The sequence below is a fragment of the Cygnus olor genome, chromosome 16, assembly GCF_009769625.2.
Source record: "Cygnus olor isolate bCygOlo1 chromosome 16, bCygOlo1.pri.v2, whole genome shotgun sequence".
In the NCBI taxonomy this organism is placed as follows: Eukaryota; Metazoa; Chordata; class Aves; order Anseriformes; family Anatidae; genus Cygnus; species Cygnus olor.
In genome coordinates this window covers 10713433-10733928 of record NC_049184.1, presented here as the reverse complement: position 1 = coordinate 10733928, position 20496 = coordinate 10713433, and the positions used below count along the sequence as shown (strand labels likewise).

Below are 20496 nucleotides of genomic sequence, written 5' to 3'. Positions count from 1 at the left end.
AACAACTCCTAGATGTTCTGTATACTGGCAGGCAGGAGGAAAAAGAGACAGATGGTGTGACAGTGGGGGAACAGTCTATTTTAGCACTAATAAAAATGGGACTTGAGATCCATGTATGGCAGAGAAATTAGAAACTTGGAATACTAGGGAAAAAGGAAGACTAGAACTGACCTTTCAGTGTTACAGAGCTATGCAGTGATGGCTTTTCTTTTGCACTTGAAATTTACAGTTTTATTTTCTCCTCCTGTGAAATATGAATAAAACCAATGGTGGTACTGATGTACAGTTTAAATCCTGTCTTAAATAATATTGGCTAAAATATATTTGGTTACAGAAGGTGAAATGATCTCATGTTCAAAAAGAAGGCTTTTTCCATCTGCATCATTCTTACAACTGCTTGTTTTGCATGTTTTCTTCTCTTAAGTATCTGAAAAAAGGAATAAAAATGGATGTTCCCCATTCTGTGAACTCTGATGGGTTCATGCCAATTCACCTGTCTTGTGGGTGTAGCAGTCACCAGGCTTGTGCAGCTCTGAGGAGGTAATAATAGCTGGGAAGGAGAGAGGCTTTTGCAATCTCTGTGGGCATTCTCACTGTGTAGCTCTGTTTAATTTGAAGATTTTCTCCTTTAGCATTAGTATCTGTTTTATTTTGAGGGCATGAGTAAGGCTGTAGTTAGCATGGCCTCTTAGGGGTATAAAATAATGGGGTTTCTTGTTTAGTCAATCATAAGGTCTCACCTCTGTCTTTGTATTGAGGTCTTTTATTTTATGTCAGTCTGCAAAGCTGGTAGTCCTAGCTGCTAGACAGGATAAAGTCTGTCAAAATGAAATTAATCTTCCACCTGGAAGTGCTTTTACAGATCAGCATAGCTAGGCCTCTCTTAATTGTTTTGTTTGATGGAACTCACTTTTAACTTTCCTAAAAGTAGTGCATCTGGAAAGAGGAAGGAGGGAACAACGTACACAGGTAAGACCAAATAACTTGCTAGGGAAACATCCCAGTTCTGCAGACTGATATCAACAGTCTCTCTTCTCATTGGTAGGAAGGAAAAATATTATTTCTCCTCTTTAGGAGTATAAACGCAGCTAATTTCCTGTGACCATCGTTCGACATCTCAGATATGGCAAACTGCTGTAATTAACATTTAGGCTACCCCTAAGAAGTGTGTAGTACTTCGAACTTGGAGAAGTGACAGGCCTTCAGTTGATAAAATAAGCTGTTTCCAGAGCAGCTAAAGATAAAATTGTTAAATTATTCCACATGTTTGCTTCTGATTCAGTTCTCTTACTATCACCAAGAAAGTCTGAGAAAAAAATGATATGGTATTTCTACACTTTTCTCAAAAGTGACATCCCTTGGAAAGAAATGTCTGACTTTTATGGACAGCCCCACTAGACTCGGCTAATTTGAGATGTTGACGGGAAGAGTATGAGTATTCCTATAGGGGTGATGTCTGGCATGCTTCTGCCATGTTATGCCTGCAGAGATCCTGAGTGCAAAGTTTCCTGCATTTTTAGGAGTTTCCTGCAGTGCTCTGTTAACTGAGTTGTAAAAAACAGATGTGTGTTGTATACAACTGTTCCTAAACTGTCCTGGTTCTTCAAGGATGGCTGAGAGGGTATGAAAGAAATTGTGTGGAAGGAAGGAAGCAACAGAAGCCCAATTCAACTGTCATGAAAGTCTACAGGAATTTTTCCATTGACTTAACGGGAACTGAATTAAGTTGTTGGTGAGAGGCCATGTCCAAAAAAAACTCCAGACCTCCTCTTCTATTCCACATCTGCTGTGGATCTGCTGAATTTATTAGGAGTAAAATCTAGCTTACAGCATATGGAAAATAGAGGGGGTGAAGGTTATGAGAAACCCCCAACTTATTGATGTGGGAGTGGAAAAGTCCTGCAAAATGAACTGTTTCAAATATACTAAAAACATAACCCCCGAAAGCCACAAAGCCTTCCTGCATCATAGTCACTGACTTCATCAGTTTCACAGCATTACTTTTCAATCAGCAAACATCATAAAAACAGGAAGGCAGATTTATGGCTGTTTATTAGCCAGCACCATTACTGTATTTACTGTAGTGTGAAAAAGGAAATCAAGGAAAAGTGTTATAAATCTTGGTGGCTGCAACCCAGATGCATTATTTACTTACTGGATACTTCACTAGTAGCTTAGCAGATGCCTGCTAGTTTACACATATATTTTGAGCATATCAGCAGACTGCTCTAGAGGGATGGGTGTTAAATTCTGCTGGGGTCTGTTTGGGCTCTGCTAGGAAGAAGTTAGTGAAATGTGTTCAGTTTAAGTAGATAAACTAGTTATAGAGGAGATACCAACATGCTAACCAATCCAAGCTTCTTTAAATGGAGTATAATTATAAACACATAATCTTGCAATAACAGGAAAATAAAGATCTGGCTATTAAAATAAGAACAATAAAAGCAAAATGCCTGTGTTATTGAACAACTAATATCTTAATGTTCAAAAGGAACTTCAATTCACGTAGATCTTATCCAAAATCCTGGAGCTGTAATATTCCCCTTGCTCTGTGGGTGAGTGGTATCAACATGGAGCTCTGTTTCCGGCAGGCCAGTTCCCAAGGTGGTACTTTGCCATTGCAGATAAAATTATGGTTTATCCCAAGAAAGTATGTCACCTGACCCTGGATGACCTATTTCTACCTGCAGTCAGAAAAAAAACCAACATTATCTGTGAATATGGTTGTGTTCAAATGTGCATAAATCTTTATAGAATGCATTTTTACTTTGTTTAACCAAACGCCCTTTTCTTTAAATATCTACTTCACAACAGCAAATGTTGCCTTGGCTAGGCCTACTCATTACATCTTCATTATCTATAAAAATCTAACTAATGAATGGAAGCTGAATTGAATGCTTAGGCATTATAATGTCTCAAAGATCTACTTCATTTTTCAACTTTCTCACTAAAAGCACAGCTTATTTTTTTTTATTTTTTTTTCAGTTTAGATTTGTGGTCAAATGTAAAATGCTGGATCTAGATTTGTGTTCGAAGTCCAAATTTATTTTTCCTGAGGGAAAATCATGAACCCATTCGAGCCAATTGAAGTATTTCCATTGATGTTTGGTGAACCAGGAAATAAGTTAATCCCAAAACCTAACTGCTGCAACATTTCTATAAATCACCTTGGTTTTTACAGTAGCTGTTGTCTTTTTCTACTTACTGTTGGCTTTTGTTGTTAATGCTGTTTTTAAACTGAACAGTAAAATGCAAAGAGATTATAAATTATAAATGAAGTTTCAATGAGGCTGTTGATTGCAATGACTAAATCTAATTAAGCAGTTTAAAATCTAAGTGATATTATTATTAAAGAGTTACGTTAACAGAGCATTTGATCAGCCTCTTAATTTGTTTTATGTGAATTATGCTTGTAAGATAATGTGATTCTGAGTGACATAAAGATCAATTCTTTTTCTTTCCCTTTTTTTGAGGGAGAACTAATATGCTATGTTTAAATTGAAATAAATTGGTGGAGAATTCTTAGGGAAACAAAAGCATTCTTTTGGCGTCTTAATTAACTTTGACTTCACATAAATACTAGTACTGACTACTTTCTGTGGGTTTGATATGACACTGTATAAAGCACTTATATTTCTGTTCTTGTTTTAAAACCCTATGTGCAGATGACTGTGTACAGATACCTGTATACTTTTACACAGATATGCTAATTTGTTATGGTGACAAGCTCGTTACACTAGCCAGTGAGATGACTGTGCGTCACACTACATTTTTGCCTCTGAAATCATTGTAAACATCTAATTGCATGCATTTTTCTTTTCTTTAAATATAGTGCAGTGTGTTTTGAAACCAATAGAAGTCTGTTGGGATGTGCATTTATTATTTAATTTATGAATACGGTTAGTGCAAGCTTATGACCAGACTGGATTGCTTCCTGTGTGATGTAGCTAGGTACCAATCACGAGGACTACATACTAGATAAACATATCCTTGTTTATGGGGATGGGACCTATGCTTGGTGGCTCTGGGAGGTGGTCTGGAGGTTCTAACTCACATTTGTATCCTCACTGATGAATTCCATCAGCCTTGTCCTCCACAAGTTTGTTCCCCAATTATTATGATAGGAAATCAGGCAGGACTTAAGTCTATTAAAATTTGAGTATAGTGTAACTCGGTTGTTTGAAACCAACTGCTGTACTTGAGTGCACAGCCTGACTAGTTGAACAGCACCACAGGGAAATGGGCACAATTGCAGGGAGACGATCCTGCTGCCAGGTTATAGACACTGTTCCTTGGGCACTTCTGCATTGCCCCTTAGTTGGCAATGAAAGGACTAGGTGACCCACGTAACAGCGCTACCATCAGCCTTCTACCTCCCACAGACATAGCTGGAACTCTTGGATCAGCTCCTGAATCCTCTTGAAAAACAGCTCTGCTTCTGCTGCTGCTATTTTCTCCCTGTTTGTGGATATCCAGTCCACAATGACTTTAATTTCATTGAAATAGTTTTTTTCAAGGGGTGTCTACAGCAGCTGGTCTCTGGCAGGGGAGGACATCCTTCTTAATTCACATTTATTTTTAACATCCAAAACGGAGGAGAGAGAGAAGAGGGAAAAAAAAAAACAAATCGTGGGGAAGATGAAGAAACATAATGCACTTAAAGCACAGAGAAAGACTGAGGTTGCCAAACACTGCAGAGGAAAGAGAAAGTCATGAAGCAAAAATGACACTACGAAAGGAAGCACAGCTGGTTGATTCACTCTTGTGCTGTGCTATTTGTGTATTTTTGACTCTTGTATGCAATAACCAAACCCTTATGCCTAACTTTACGTCCTTTCAACTTTGTGTGCCTGTTGTCATGTGGTTCATTCTGCATCATTCCTTGAAAATAATCTCTAATGAGCCAAAATGTACAGTATGTGTTTTTGAATACATTCTTGTTTTTCTTTTTATGTCTAGAAGGGTGGAAAATTACTTTTGCTCTTGAACTGGTTCAAAATCTTCCTCCCACCACTGAGGAGCTTGGAAGTGGGTTTGGAAGACAATATTTTCTGGCTGCAAGCATCAAAGTGAGATCCAAAGGCAAACATCTTTAAATATTTAACTACTAATAACCTGGTTCATAAAACTGACTGGGTGTTTATGGAAGACAGTATTGCTACTTTATGGTATTGATCCAACAGATGCAGTTAATCCTGTATTTTAGAATACAAAAAATGTACAAAAGTCATTCTGGACAGAAAAAAGAAATATTCATCTCAGCAAACTGCTTTTAATATTGATGTCTCAGCAGCCTTGCTATATCATTAGCATTTTTTTTCTTTATATCTTGAATTTAATCAATGCTTTTTTTTTTTTTTTTTTGAGGTTATGATACAAGTAGCATAAAACATTTTACAAAATCTGTTTGCATGCGATATATTTTGTGTTCTCTGAAAGCTCCATGTCTAACACGATCCAGCAGACAGATTAGTAACTACTGACAGACGAGGGCTAAAATTTAGAGGTAAATGACCGCTTTTCATGTTTCAAGTTTTAAGCATTAAACTAAATATACTTTAAAGAGATTTAATTTTCACTGGTCAGAACTGAATTCCTTCCAGAAATCAGGCAACCACTGAGGCCCAGAAATCAACTTTTTCTTCTTTGGAAATCACAAGAATCCCATGAGAATTTAAAGGCTTACTGTTTCCGAGACACCTTGAGATTCTTAAGTTCAGGTACAATAGAAGAAGAATTGTTTTATTAGTATGTAAAGTGACATGTTGATAGATACCTATCTTCTGAATGGTGGTTTCAAATATTAAATGATGATTATCCAGAGCTCCAAGGCACTGATTCTTTGAAAGGGCTTTCAATATTGTGGGAGTAGAATGACAGGAGGCTGATTGCAGCTGATTAATTCTGAGCTACTAATCTGTAGACTTTTTTTTTGTTCTTGACAAATGGTATAATTTAAGTCGCATAGAAGAAGAGACCATCCAATTTGAGGGCAATAGAGAGCCTGGTTGAGTAGGAACTCACTTCACCGTGCTCCCTGCCTTTACTTCCTTAGAAATCTCCAGCTTCAGAGAAATGCTCCACCTCTCTCTTCCAGCAGCCTGCAGGGGAGAACCGTTGTGTTTGCTCTGTAGGCAGACTATAGGAGGACATCCATATCCTAACAAGCATAAGCTGTAGTTAGGTAAGACGGGCAAAGTGTGAGACGAAGGAAATAGATTTTGCCTTTGCTTATTGTTTATACAGACAGCATATGATGCATGCACTGTCATTATAAAAAAGAAAAAAAAAGGAAAAAAAAGAAAAAAAAAAAAAAGGAAAAAAAAAAGAAAGGAAATGTCTATACTTAGAGAGTCCTAAGGTGTTATTCTAACTCTCCACCCTTTCTGTACCTGCACATTGCACTAATGTTATCTTGGACACGACAGGTAAAATAGTGATTTGTACAAGAAAAAACAGCATGTCCCAATATGACTACACTTGAACTTTTAATTTTAGTTTTTACAAAAGTATCAGTCAGCTACACAACCCCTATGCATTCTTCCTCCCCTCTAAGGTCAGATACCACTTCCTCTTCATTATGTTCTTTTGCTTTTAAGCAAGCAGCTTCTGCTTGAAAATTTTCATGTATCACTCATACATCTGTAGGGCAAACATTGCTTCTAGGCATTTATCACTCACTTGCAGTTGACACATAGTCATAAAGGTGACCTATTTCATATAACAATCATTTCCTTTCATTGTCACCACCAGGGTATGTTCTACCCTTTCATTTCCCTTGTCAGAAGTGTAGATTTAGGGGTCAACTGAAGATTCTTTGAAGGTAAAAGGATGATTGTTTGACTCTATGCATCACTGAATTCTGTCAAATTTGTTTTAATGCTGAAGAAATACCCAAGCATTGCTTTCTAACAGAGATATGAAGAACACAGTCAGACTTAAGTATCAAACTTTGTATGCGATCTTGGTAAAATTGTTTCTGTAATGCAAAGAGCTTTATATGAATCTCATAATTTCAAGGTGTAATAGCAGCTTATTGGAGTTCTTTGTGTGATTTCAGAGCTTTGTGTCATTATATTACTTGAATTATGGTGTTGAATCTTGGAAAAATTAATAAAAAATCCGTTTTAAAAAGAGATACTTCTGCATGTTACTGAAGTCTGTGTTATGCAAAAGATAGTATGCATAAACCTACCATGTTCCTGACATCTGTTTGAATTGTTGAGCAAAATGGTCTTGTTCACATTTTAGGAGACACAATAATTCACCAAAAGGTGCAATCTGTCTTTGGAGAACCCACAGGTTTGTCACTGAATTTCATTATCATACAAGCATTTTTGTGTGAAGAAAATGCCTTGAAGAGGGCTGTCTGCAGGAGAAGAACAGGATAATCTTTAGAATAAAGATACTACTCTCTATTCATAGAAATCCTCAACAGCTGATAAAATTTTAGCTGTAGTGTGTATTGGATTAGAGTTAATTTCTAATTTGAGTTTTAAATTCCTTCCCCCTTCTTCCCCAATATTCATTCTCTCAAAGCAGCTGAGAGTAATTTTTACTTCTTGTTCTAGTTTTATCTGAATCCAAGTGATGTAGAAAATCAGTCCACAATAACGTTTGTCTAATTTGTATTGATTTCCCTTCTACTTTATTCTGCTAAGATAAACGTGCACAAGGTAATTTGAAATATATTTTTCCAATAGTAAAAAATGTACCCATTTAATGTGCTTATCTGGTGTAAGAGATCCAGTCAGGTCACTGGCATAAATACTGGTTTTGTTTTGCTTTGTTGGTTTTGTTCTGTTTTGTTGGTTTTGTTCTTTCCAAAGACGAGTGGAAACTGAGAAAGTCCTGTTGCTACAATAGCAACAGATTACACAAGAAAATTCTCATATACAGAAATTTCAGGGCTTGGGAAATCCAGCTCCCATTCTGCACCTCTGCTCCTAAGCAACACAGATATAGCCTGATGTGGTTAGTCATGCTGCACGCTGCCTTCAGGATTTGTTCCACCATGTTCCACTGGCCTTTTTGAGGGTTAATGTGCCAGTCAGCTTGAGTTAGCACACCAGAAACTGGTTCTGAACAGAACATTATGCTTAGATTTGGCAGAACTTTTTGTTGGAAATTCTGAATTAGGAACTTTTGAAGTAACCTTCAACATTGGTGTGAAGTAGAAAAGCTTGCGTTGCTCCCTGCTTCTGACAGTGGTGAGACATCGTTACCAGCATGTGGGCCCTGAAGTATTGTACTCTTGGTTGTAGTTGGTTTTAGCTTTGACCTTGGGAAGATCCTGCATATGAATCACTTTGTTTTCAGTTCCATGAATTCATCTTAAAATTATGAAACAATAAACAGTGTGGCAAAGGACAATACATTTGAGAAGGAGACAAAACAAAAGAAAAAAGCCAATATTGCTGGAAGCAGCAAGGCAGCCACAGAAGTGTTTAATCAGTAAAGAGACAAGAAAAGAATGCCTAAAAATTTCAACTTTTCTGAAATCAAAGTAAAGGGAAGCAAATACTTCTAAACCTACAAGTATACAAAAAAATTTAGCCCACCTGCAGCTATTCTGAGCTTTCTAGATTTAATGTAGAGAAGAGCGAGGTCACCTGGAGAACTGAGAGACATAATACCGTACATTTCTACACTTGCATTTGTGTACATTCCTTTTTTCATTGACTAAAAGCTTCCTGTGTTTCTGATCTAAAAATCTCAGAGCAGACACCACAGTGTATTAAATACTAACTGTAATCTATACTTGAAATCAAAATATGTGTAGGATAGAGAATTATTTCTGATGAATCAGAGAAGAAGTTCCTGCAAAATGATTTTGAGTATCTATTGTGATTTCATTGGCATAAAACTGCCATTTTTTTGCATTGCTAGCCTAAGGCACAGCAGAATATCTTAAATTGCAAATGTTCAGGCTAGCGAATTTTAGCAGTGAGAGGGACTATATCTCCTTTCATGTTAGTATGTAGTTTGGTGTGCAATGAGGAAATTTTTCCTCATTTGTGGGGACAATCTGGCAGGAGACATAGCAGGCAATAATACAACAGAGGGCAAAAAGGTGAAAACGAGTTTGGAAAGAGGTTCAACAAAAAGTTTGTCCTGTTTGTAAATAATAGGAACGACTACATCCCTGATAACGTTCACACCTGCACTTCTGTCAGTGTTGGTGCAAGTAGGAACTATATCTATTTCTCTATAATGGTTTGAAAGGAGCCCAGCCTGTTATGAGGCCCTATCTCATCACGTGGCAAGCTTCTTAGCAGCTGGTCAGAGATGTGGGTGAGTGTGTGAATGAATGAGAGACTACAAATGTTACAAGCTTTGTGGTTTTCTTTGCAGGCACCACAGAGACCACAAAGTACTGCCCACTACATTGTAATTTTGATGTCATAAGATTCTTTATGGTGTTGCATTTGGGGGAGTGTTTATGACTCAGTTTTGTGTATCTTTTCTGATATCTCTGTTAAATTACAGAACTATATTGTGCTACAAAGTGAGGTGCAAACTGGGTACCCTTAGAGAAATGTATGTATGTTGTATTATAGATAAAACACTCTTTATGGACACAAAAAAAATAATTGTAAATATATTTTATTATTCTTTCTTCTTAACCCGTCTACTTTATTACCTTAGGTTCTACAGGTCACTACAAAAGCATTAATGTTTAGATAGGTATGCAATGGGCCAACACCTTAAAGCCTTTTAAAATTATTTAAAATCTTTAATTAAAGAGAAACTTACCTGAAAGCCATGACATGAAGACATCTTCAGACACAACTGACTCATATGTTGAAATGTTTCACATTTACTCCAGCAAAGCCTACTGAGGTCAGACACAGGGGAGCAGTTATATGTGCCTCAGCTGTTCTTGTTTCCAGGTGTGTCTGTATCAGGTTTAAACACACAACAAACATTACAGTCTGAAATTGTATGTAGCTGCAAATGGAGAGACTTGCAAAATCTGTGACTTCTTAAGGATTTGCTCTTATTGTGTGTTCAAATACAAACAGATATCTACCAAAATTTTGATGTGGAGAAGCTTAGGGATATGTAGTTCTAATTGTTCCATTCACATTATTTATTTATAGTTGCACAATTAGTACTGGATTTTCATGTTCTAGCAGTGTTGCAAAGAAATGTGATTTGTACTATTCTACATCATGCCAGAATAAGAACAGATTAAGACTAGATCAGAACAGATCATGTCTAACCGTTGACATAAATAACAAGCATGATAAATGTTATTACATGAACTTGATCATATGTATGGATTTAGGCATTCAGCTGTTGTTAACAACTAAGATGGGATTCTTCTACACATATTCCTAGTTTAACTGAAGATGTACCTCAGTGCTTCATTGCTAGGATTTAATCATAAACAGTTTCAGGGTAATTTCATCATTGTCTTTTCCTCTCACTCATTCTTTTTATTTTTATTTTTTTATACTTTCAGGAAAACGTCTGAAGTTTTCTGGTTGTGAATTTGCCATCTCAGCCATCTTTGCACTTTCCTGATGCTTTGTACTCAGAATTGGGTCACGTGTTATTTTGCAATGGTACAATAGTCCTTTTATGTGAGAACCACCCCTCCGCAACTTGCTTCCTCTGCGTCTTCAGTCTCAAGATGATAAATAGAAAATGCACTAAGCTCCAGAGTGGAACAATCATACTACTTTTGCCAAAATCTGCAAAATTATTGCTTCAAGTACCCTAGTTCTGAAGAAGTTAACCAGAAACTTAAGCTTCAAAGCTCAGATGTTACTCATCTGTAGCGTGTTATTTCATGTGGCACTGGAGAAGCTGGTGTTAGATGATGCCCAAACCTCAGTTGCTAACCCCAGAGAACGAACTTACTTTTCTTGTGGAAGCTAAAAGTTTTGAAGTTCATTATAGCATGAGAGGACAGCACGTCTGATAAAACTACAAATAAACCAGTTATAAAGCTAAGACTAGAAGTGTGCCATTACATTGGAATGACTATGGGCCAGCTAGTCCAAAACATACCTCTGACAGTGGTCAGTCCCAAATGAAAATGTTAAAAGAAAATTGTACAGCAGACAATCCTGGATTTGTGTGCTCCTAAGGGACAATCTTTCCTAACCTTGGGCATATAGTGGCTAGCTCATACCCTTAAGCAAGAAAGTTTGGTCTGTGATTTTACCTCTTTAGAGAGACTAAAGTACAAGCTTTTGAACTGCACTAGATCTCACTCAATTTTCCTAAGATATTGAAGAACTGTGAATGTAGTATGTGATCTGAAGAGAATGTCGGTGGAAAATCAGAGATCTTGAAAACTGCTGAAAACAGCAGTAGCTTTTCTGAAGAGATTGAGTGGTGCCTTACTTGCTTACTGAAAGGAGCAGACTGAAGGGCCAGATGATACATGTCAGAAAAACTAAGACCCTTATCTTATACTTTGCAACATGATATATTGCCAATTTCCCTCTGAATGTTTAAGAAGCTATTGCAAAATATTTCCAACATAGACTGCTCCTCTAAAAGTCTGGGTGCTATCCAGGATCAGACTCAGCAATGTCATCATGTCAAAAGAGAGGCTGATCTACAGGCAGTTCAGAAACAAGGAATCCTGAAATTGCCTAAGGTAAGCCAATCTATGAGAAGCTCAGACAAACTGTGAAAAATTAAGATGTTCAGAGAAGTTGTGTAATGTTTAAGACAATTGCTAAATTATGATTGCTCATTTCCAAACTTTGAAGAGCCATTGCAGATAAAGTTCTGCCTTTTTTCTAAAATTGTGACCAATATCATACCTCTCAAACAGGTAAAATAATAGATATTATATGAGGGCAAAAAGGCATAGGCATGAGAAAAGCAGGCTATAAAACATGCAAGTGATCATATGGTTGGACTAACAAAGGCTTTGAACAGTAATGTTGACCTTAAGTCTTTTGCTGACACAAATAACAGAAATAATAGACAGTCTTAGCCAGAATCTTTGATATAGAAATGGAAGGCTGGCTTTCCAGTTTCCACTTTCAACTTGTGAAAATTTAACAGCTGATGTTCTAGGCAAGAGCTGGTATAGAAAAGACCTAGAGGCTTTTAGAATTGTGTGCTTCTTTTAAAGTTCAGAACTGCACAGTGATACACAGCCTGCAGTGCTGATGGATGCAGATGCACACAGTACTGAATGTATGCATTTATATTGCCTTTGGGTGTAAAGTGTTCCTCCCCCCACCCTCTGCCCAGTTTGGGTTGGTTTTTTTTTTTTTTTTTGGTCATGCCTTTAAGAAGAGAAGACCTTTGAGTATTTTTTCTTTGAATAAAAGATATTTTTTCCACCTTAAAAAAATAACTTTAAATGATGTTTCAGAAATGCGAAAACTACCTACCTTTTTGCTTACAGAGAGAGAATGTTTTCTTGAGGGATCAGATGTATAGAAGCTTTTACAGCATGCACAAAACAACTTATGACAGAATAACAAGCTGCCCTGTGCCTTCACAGCTGGCAGAGTGAGTCATTGCTTCTGGCCCTGTAATGCAGACCTTGCGTGTCTGGGAAATAATGCCCAGCCAAGTGTGATTGCAAGCTATTATTAAGGCTTTATTTGTGCAATTGGTATGGTTGAGGTCAAACATCTTTCTCTCTGTTTTCATGTAGTGCTTTTAGGCAGCTTTCAATAATGATTCCATTATACCTCTACTATGAAGATATTTTATCTCTTCTACAAATTGCTGGTTAATTACTGAGTTGTTTTTCCCATCTGACTCTACTTTTGAGTAAGACAGTATGACATTGAGCCAGAAGCAACACTGACTACACAAAAAACAGGGAATTTGAGCTTTGAACTGAAAGTGAGTACAAGAATTTCTGGAACAGATGAATGCAGCCTGAGAGTTACTGTAGTGATTGAAAATGTGTTGTCTAGAAATTGAAATTATTTGGAGACAGCGGTTTACATGGGGGTCTCCAGGCAATGCGTTATGTTGTCTTTGCTTTCTTAAAATGTTTTAGGTCTGTTTTATAAGAAGATAGAGAATTATTTTATTTGTAATATCAACCCATTCAGAGTTGGTCTGTGATTTACAGGCCACATGATGTCTTGAGATACTCAATAAACCAGAAGATAATTGAAGCATTTATTTTTTAAACCTTGAAAATAAACAGGCTAAACTTTATGGACATGTACTATCTTTGGCCAGAGGTAGTTCCAGGGAACATGTAGTACTTTGACAAGCTATTTTTGAAAACAAAATGAATTTAAATGAGTTGCCTTCTAATGATTCTTGGGATAGGGGCAGGTGAGCACAGTAGAACTGAAAACACTGCAAATATCTGCAAATTGCACATTCTTTCCTGTTAACCACACAAACACTGTGGACTGCATCTCTGTGTTTGTGAAGAAGCTAGTTGAATGAAGCCCTGATCAGAAATGAGGACACTAGGATCCACTGCAGCATTAAAAATAATGTAGATATTTTAAGCGTGGTTCTTCAATCAAAGGTATATTACTGGTATGTGAAACAGTTGATATACCAGTAAGCAAGGGATAACATGCACTAGTAAATACAAATATAAGTTTTGTGCTTAGCTCTCATAGAATACATAGCACAGAGACTCTACAATACCCATTACAAAAGCAATTACTTTAAAGGATGCAAATGTTTATCGTAATTGGTCTATATATTTTCAGTAAAGAGTTTACAAGGAAATGATCTTTTTCTAACTGTTTATTAAACTGCTGGGGTTAAAGCTACATTCAGGTAAGTCTCTCATAGCTATTTTATTATCCACGTTTTCGGAACTGTATTATGATGGATGCTAAAGCTGCTTGTGGGCATAGCATACAAGAAAACCACTTCAACGTCTTTTCAGGATCAGGTATGTTTTCCAGAAAGCAGTCCACTTTGCCTGAGATACTGTTTGTACCAGACTGGTGCTAGCACATGAGCCAAAGATATCCCTCAGCTTAAAACTGTTTTGATGACCATGACTAATTGGAATTGTCTTTTTTTCAGCTAGAAGTGCTTAGAAAAAATCTTAATACTTTATGCATTTTCTTCTGAAGTCTTTGATAAAGTATTTTTTTCTTTGCCAATAACAGTATTCTTAGTGCAAAAACTAAGGATTGTGATGCTCCTACAGTTGTCATTACTCTAACATACAGCACCTCACCCCCTTCAATGCTTTTATATTTATACCACTCCTGTGAGACAGAGAGTACCTGTCACCTTTGTTTTATACCTCTACAAATGAAGCGCAGAAATGTATATGCTCTCAGCAAGAGTGACTAGTTTTCTAGTTTTCTTTCTGAGTTTTTAGTGACTCTCACTAGGGCAGTTTTGGACATTCATCTCCCAGCTCTCTCTCTGTTCTGTAGCCTGAGGGTACCAGCTTGAAATTGAACTGGAAAAGCAAAATCACCTCACTCCATATTTTAAGCTGATACACCAGATTTTGGAGATAGATGAGTGAGGTGCTGTCTGTACTTTCAGAATGGTTTCCTAAAAGGTCAAGGGCAGAGAGCTGGGAACAGGGATATTTTAAAGCATCACTGGGACTTTTGTCAGAGATACCTTATCTGTGCTGAATCTTTCTCCAGATGTTCTTACTTCTGTTCTTTGATTGTAGAGGGAATCTGCATAGTGGGCATTGACTTTTAGGTGGAACTAGTTAAGAGAAAAACTTCCATCCCTTAATCCCTGGTTAAGTAGTCCAGCTGGTTTTAAGATATATTTCAGTCCCAGAGGCAACCAGTGGCAAAATGGGCATTTGAATCCTAGGTCTTCCAAACACTCAAATTGACAAAGTGTAAAATGCTATGATTCTCAGCTCACTGGGACTTATTCATATAAGCATTCTCTTTGAAGCCAATAAGAATATTAGTGCGAGTAAAATTTGTACGATTAAGTCCTGAATTTCTGTTGAGCCCGAATTTCTGCTGTTACAAAAATGCTGATATGTTTTTCCTTAAAATAACTGGGTAGAGTTGTAGCAAGAAACTGGCAAACATTTTAGAAAAGCATGTTATGATAGTAACCTTGCACAGGAATACTGGCTTACAGTACTTAACAGTATTACCTGCCAGTGAAAACTTGGCAAGTCTTCTAATTTGGTCAGAGAACATTGCTAAGGAGTAAATTAATTTGTGAGAAATTCATATCTCAGCAGAAAGCAATCCTGTTCCTTCAGCTGTGTACTCTGGAAGGGAAATATTCAAATAAGTAAAATAAACTCAGCGTTTTGTATTTCCAGTGAGGAAGGGGACTTGGAAAGTCTCTTACAGTGCTAGTCACTATCTCTTATTTACTTTTTCACATATCATTGCTTAGGTAATGGTTATTGTAAAAGCACCAGGAAGACTTTAATATCACTGAAGCTTTATTGTATTTAGCCCTGATTTATACAGTTGTAAGTTGTGAAAGAATCAGGTTCTCAGCATTTGCTAGGCAAAGTTGGCATCAGTGTTATTTTATTTAGTCCCTGAATAGCTGTGAAGTAAGGTTTTCCATTTCATTGGTGGAATTAATGAAGGACAGAAACCTAAATTCTTACTTCTACATAAGTTCATTGGTGCCAATATGGATCATTCCAGAAGATTTGCTATTAAATGGTTAAATTGTTCTTGAATGGTTTGTGGGGAAATCTCTAAGGTCACAGAACAAGAAAGGGATTTGATGGCTTCAATGCAATGAAGGTAATGGAAGTAACCTCCATGAAAGTAACCAATGGAGATGCATGAGTCACAGCTGGTATTGAAAGGACTAAGGGTTCCAAAATCTTGATCTCTTGTTAACACTTCCTTATTTAAAATTCTCATAACGCTTTGTGGGGTTTTTGAGATATTCAAATTTGCCATTAAATGCTGTTTTCCTCCCCCATTAGTGTTCACCCTCTCTTCTGCAACGGTAGTACTTCCTCCAGGTTTTGGATGAGCTGTATACATTTTGTTTTGAAAGCCTGTCTTTTGCCTATTAATCGTGTCGGATCTGCATGAGCTACCTCTTCTCCATCTCAAATCTTTTCCAACAATGGTTAATGTACTACAAAGAGTGAAGAATATCTGTTAGGTTAAGGTAATTCCATATTATGTTCTGTTAGAGATGAACTTATGCATGGAAAAAGAGGTCTTTTGTTAGGAGGCTAATTAAAAGTCCATGGGCTAAACTCTTTTCTGGAGTAACTCTGCTGAATGCTAATGAAGCAAGATCAGATGAATATTTGACCCTCCATTACGAGAAACTTTAATTAATAAGTTGAACAAAGACTGAACTGTGCAAACAGCATGAAGAAGATTCTGTGGGATGAAGATCCTGTTGGAAAAAAAACAACAGATTTGTCTCTTCCTTCAAATTGGAACAAAAAGGGCTGGGTAGATCACAATTTTGGCAGTGTTTTCAGTTAAGAACCTTAATGCTGAACTTGTTAAATCCTTCTCTGAAAAACCATCAAATTACTGCCTCCCAGAGCTCTAACAAAAAATAAAATCGAAGTCATACCAATCTTCTGCAGAGAGGGCTGATTTGACTTAAACCAAGAAGTTTTGTGATATCCTAAAATCCTTTGACAACTGGAAGTAGATAAAATAATTAATTAATTAATAAAGGCCAAAGCATGTTCAGGGAAGAGATATTTATATCTGTGGAAAATGCCCCAGCTACCCCTTTGCTCAAGGAATTTTTGAGTTTTCAGTGTATTTGTACCCATAGAATTGCCTTGTACTGATGCAACAATAATGTAAGTTGTTCCAAAAACCCTGGGCCCAAGTCCAGATTCATCATGTGGACTTGAAAAAGCCAACATGCTTTGGAGTTACAAAAATAATACTGGATTATTTATTTATATAGCACCCATAAATTTGCAGGTTGCTTTACACTCCAAAAATAAAATCTAGTCCCTGGAAGGGTAGTGCTGTAATGAATTTTGGCTTCTAGGCTTAAATAAAAACTATAAAATTCTGAGATTTAACCAAAAAAAATCTCATTACAAATCTCTCCCATCCTCTGTATTTTAAATATTTCTGCAGTGAATGAATGTACTTTTTAGCCTAAATAAAATGCAGAGAAGAATTGCCCCAATATCTCCTAAAAAAAGAATTAAACTATCATACTGGAAGTATAGAATTCAACCATCTGTTGCTGGTTTGTTGAATCAATGTCAAACTCAGCAGCATATGAAAGAGTGACGTACAGTACAGACTACAGAACAGGGCAGATATTTTTGGTGACATCTGGATGTTTAATCTACTATACAAACAAGGATTTTGGGGACAACAAACTCTTAATCATATGTGCTTAGAATATCTACAAAAACAGAAAAAAAAAAGTTTGCTCCCAGGGTTACTTAATTCTTTCTTTTCAAAGGACCTTTTCTTTGAGGAGGCACACAATTATAGGAGGATATATAATTTCTTTACTTCTTAAACTCTTTTTTTTTGTTTTGTCACACATTTTCTTAATGAGTTTATGAGTAAGGTAGCAAATCCCCACCAATATTTTCCTCGGTTCTCTCATTCATTTTGGGCTAAGCAACTTGACCCTGACATCAGTGATCAGGGCCCCTGCTGACTGCCCTGTAAAATACTTACATTTTTATTGTTATAGCTCAAGTACAAGAAAGTGCAGAAAGGAAGCACTATTGTACAAAATTTGGATGCAGTATTGAAGTATACAATGATGATATTACATCTTCTTACAGTTGGCTCTTGCTAAAAATTTCCTTTTCCAGAATGTGGCGATAGATATGTGCTAAATTTATTGATGTAACAGTGACAAAATTCCAAGGATTTCATTGGAGGCATCTGTAATAAAAGTTTTTCTTAGCTTTATAAATGCATTTTGAAGTGGGTGAGAGTTGTGTGCTTTACTTTATTTTATTTTTATTTTTTTCCCAGTGGCACAATTATTGGTCATAGTCCACATGAGAAAGCAATCCAAACACCTGCAAATGAAGGAAGTGGTTTCCATACATTGTATGTGAGAGTTCTCAGAATAGCTCCTTTACTGCTATTCATCTGTCACTTCAGTTGGGTTTGAATTTACAGAAAGAAAGAGACATCTGTTTCTTACTTTGATTTCTCCATGGGCAACACAATAACAATAATTTCACTAAAGGAGTCTATCGACCAGTTAGTGATGATGGGACTATTTTGGATTTCTTTAACTGTAGATGGATGTTTTCCTTCTTCAGGTAGTGGAGTCTCCGCTTTTGTTTTACATTTTTTATCCTATCCAGGTTTGCTGTATGAAAGAACTTAAAGGAAGAATTCAACCATGAAACTTAAAATACCGTGAGTTTTATAAACTTAGGTCACTTACGAACCTCAGTTAGGGGCAATAAAGGCCCACACTGGATGATTTTCCATTAACAATTAGGACCTGATTCTAGTAGTGGTCTCATTTAAAACATACAGGTCCAGTGGCTTTAATGAAATTAGGAAAATCAGATTCAGGATTTTCATATGCTTTCTTGATTGAAAGTGGTATTTCCCATAATTCACCATCACCCCATCACCTTTTATAGACCAGATTTTTTTTTTTTTTTTGTCCATTTCTGTTTTCTCACTGTGGTTGTAGTTAATTAAGCGGTTAATTTGGAAACAATTTATAGAGGACATGAAAATCTTCAGGTCTCTGTATACCGACTGGAAGGTAAGCTCATCTATTTGTACAAGTTATTCAGTGCATTGTTGGGTCAAAGATGAGTATTTAAAACCAAAAATAAAACATATGTTTTTAAGACCTTGTAGAAACACAAGAACATAGGAACAGCTGTACTGTGTCAGCTCAAATGCCCATCAATCCCAGTATCCAGTCTCTGCCAATGGCAGTAGCAGATGCCAAGGCAGTGGTACTTCGTTAGTATGCCTCCTGTGTGAATAACTTCACCATAGATATTAGTATTTTTTATACTGGCTTACATTGGCAGGCTCCAGTGAGGGACAAGCCTGACTGTGCTTGAGCTGTCCTGTGCTGAGTACAGTTACCTACCAGGAACTGAGGAGAAGACAGATTAGTGTTGCTGTCTGTAGATGGACATCTGTGGCAAGGGAGGTGAAGTGATTCTCCTGAAACAAGACAGGAATTCTGTTTGTGAAGGAGTGAGCTGAAACCAGTTCTTCATTCCCAGTCCAACATTTATGCTGCAAACAAATTTTTCCTCCCTTGTGGGACTTTAGTTTTGCTGGAATAAAAAGTGAGTCAGGAACCTCAGGAATCAGTCCAATGAAATTAGTATAACTGACGTTTGACGATCAACCTGACCTTTAACAGTTTTTTATGTTACTAACACAAAATGATTGCTCACCAGGCTCTGAATAGGCCCAGTATAACACCCCTGCTACCTACTCTATCATTCTTTATTCTCTTGTCAGAAGCGTTCCTTCTTTGCTGATATCTGATGTTTTGTGCTGGCATGAAAATAACGGTGAAAAAAATTGTATGATTCAGGGGTCAGTCAAACTGGGTTCTGAATCGTTAGTAGGAAGAATGAGTACGTGTTTCCTGTGATGTCCTTGGCAATTAGATGCTGAGAGAATGACAGACGTTGAATGACTGATCTAGTGATCTGTATTGTCTTATTTTACGTTCTTCTGGACAATGGAAATATCAAGGAAGAAACTTTTCAATTTTCAAAATTTATTTTAAATAATCAGGCATTGTCATCAACAATGAACATAATTGCTTGTGTGCCTTGTATTATACTTAGGAAATCACTGAGATTCTACTGTGATTTTAGGAGTGCTAGAATTAAAATACAGCAGACTTAACAAAAAGATCACTATTTGATCAAATTTCTTGACTAGTTTTCCAAGTAGTATAAATTAGTACTAGTTAATATTCCTAAGTATCAGGTAAGAATCTCTGCTTTCTGGAACCATGTCATCATATTAAAATATTGATCAGAAACTTACGTTTTAAATAATGATCAATTTTCTTTGCTTGCAACCCAGTCTCTACTCCTGGCAATGCACATGCTTAAATTTACACGTTTGATCAACTATATTGACATCAATGGGATTATTCACACCCATACATTTGTGTAGCTATAATTATTGCTAGATCAGCATCTCAAGCTGTAAAAGAAAGGAAATTGTTCCCGGAGTAAGGAAAGTATTCAAGATCTAGTAGAGCTAGCACAAATTGTGCCATTTGTGCAATCTATTGGATCAGGAAACTGGAAAAAAATCAACACTTGAAATAATGGAAATAAGTCATATACACCTCCTGTTTACATATTTTTAAACTATGCAGCACATACAATTTTGTGGGATGTAAATCAGGCCAAGAACAAGCCCAGAAAGTTCCCAGTTTAAAAAGGATATTGCTTCTGATTTGTGGGTAGTAGATTTCCTTTTACCATATTCTATATGGGTTTTGGCATTTAGACTTTCCTGTGACCTTTTATGAGACCTTACCTCCTAAGAAAGGTGCATTGCAGCCAGGATGCAGAAATACGTTTTCCTCAAAGCTCCTTCCTGAACATAAGTTTGTCTGTTACAGTCTCTGTAACATGTGGTG

At 36.7% G+C, this 20496-nt stretch overlaps 1 long non-coding RNA gene across 1 annotated transcript in view; it reads left to right on the top strand.

The window, feature by feature from the left end:
* LOC121079077 overlaps positions 1–11628 on the top strand; it is a 42668-nt gene extending 31040 nt beyond the window's left edge. The window contains exon 3 of the long non-coding RNA XR_005824855.1: positions 10469–11628. This is a non-coding gene — a long non-coding RNA (uncharacterized LOC121079077). The remainder of the gene's footprint in view (positions 1–10468) is intronic.
* The last annotated feature ends 8868 nt before the right edge of the window (positions 11629–20496 follow it).